Here is a 1,701-nt window from a genome sequence, read left to right as displayed (position 1 = left end):
CAGGTTTCTCAATGGGAACGTCATGGTGCATGCAATTTTCATATTCTCAAAAGTTGGGATTGCCGAGGGCAAAATGGGTTTCAAGGTAAATACACTCAAATATAAGGAGATCAGCAAAGATTGAAAAAACTATGAAACCTGTTAATCATCACTTCCCCTCACTTTCCCTTACTTATAAATGTTTCCCAACAAATGTAATTTTAATCACAAATTCGTCTACGACAATGCTCGTGAATAGTGACGAACACAACATTAAACTTCTCCTAATAGACTGGAACCAGTCACAATAAAATTATATATTTATTTTTCAAATAATTCAGGTAACATTGCTCTTGGGGCAATATAGACAAATGTTTTTTTTTTAAATGAAACAAATATAATTTCTAAGATTTTTCTGTTATGGTGAAAACAAAAGAAAAAAAAACAAATTGATTTGTTTCATCAAGACGAAATATGAAATAAGAATATATGTATTAAATAATCTAAATATTATAATAAAAAAATTAACTCTCTATCTAAATTGAAAAGAATTAAGAATATTTTATCAGCTGACAAAATAATAAATATTTTCTCCATTTGAAATTTGGATGGAATATGTGTAAACTCCTGTCATTTTTCTGTGTGCTGTCAATAAAAAAAAATGAAATATGTGTAAACTCATCCNGAATATTTTCTCTATCCTTTATAGAGTATGTTTGATTGTTTTTAATTCAAAGATGAGTTAATCGATAACTCATTCATACAACATGATTAGGGTTCATAAAATACACGTTTTCAATTTATGTGTGATGTTAAACAAAATAAGACATTGTAACACTTATCCTGNNCGAGGAAAGAGTCATTTCAATGTGAATCTAAATGTCAATGAAATGAATCTCAGTTATTTATTGTCCCTAGAAATTTCTCAATTTGCCNTTTNTATTTATCAATTATGATCAATTTGATTTATAAACAAAAGTGAGGAAGAAAAATGATAATAAAAATAAAAGGAGAATAAAATAAACTCAAGCACATTGTTTAAATGTATAAAAAAAGTGCAANAAAATTCATCATTTAGTTGGATGAGAGAGTGGCCAAAATATTTTTCTTATATTTGTATTCCTTTATTTAAAATTATATTTTTTTTATGTAAATATATATTAATTTAAAGATTAAATATATTTTTAGTCCTTTGACTTTAAATAAAAATTAGAATAAATCTTAAATTTTGAACTAATTTAATTTCTCATCTTTATAATTANGTAAATTTAATTTTTTAACTAAAGTTTGTTAATTTATTTAAAATTTTAAATGTGTTTATTAACTAATATTGAAAAGAAAAAATGTATCATACAATATAAATAATTCAAATACTATCTTAAAATGTGTTTAAAACATTAAATAAAATTAACAAAATTTAATTAAAAAATTAAATTCACACTTTTTTTAAGTTGAATAACTAAATTAAACCAACTTGAAAATGAACTAATTTCAATTTTCAATTAAATTTAAGGATTAAAAATCATATTTTACCCTTAATTTAAAACCCATTTACAATATCTTTTAAGCAACAATTTTTTTAAACCCTAATAGAAATTGGAACCCAGGTACATGCACCCANTACATATACTCAGTCATGAATTATGATTAAAATTGTGCGTCGAGCAACNGAAAAGGAAATAAGAAAAANAAANNNNAANNGNNTTTTNNTNNANTNNNCNA

This window comes from Vigna radiata, unplaced genomic scaffold (assembly GCF_000741045.1).
Source record: "Vigna radiata var. radiata cultivar VC1973A unplaced genomic scaffold, Vradiata_ver6 scaffold_914, whole genome shotgun sequence".
Taxonomy (NCBI): Eukaryota; Viridiplantae; Streptophyta; class Magnoliopsida; order Fabales; family Fabaceae; genus Vigna; species Vigna radiata.
Note: the sequence above shows the minus strand (reverse complement) of the source record.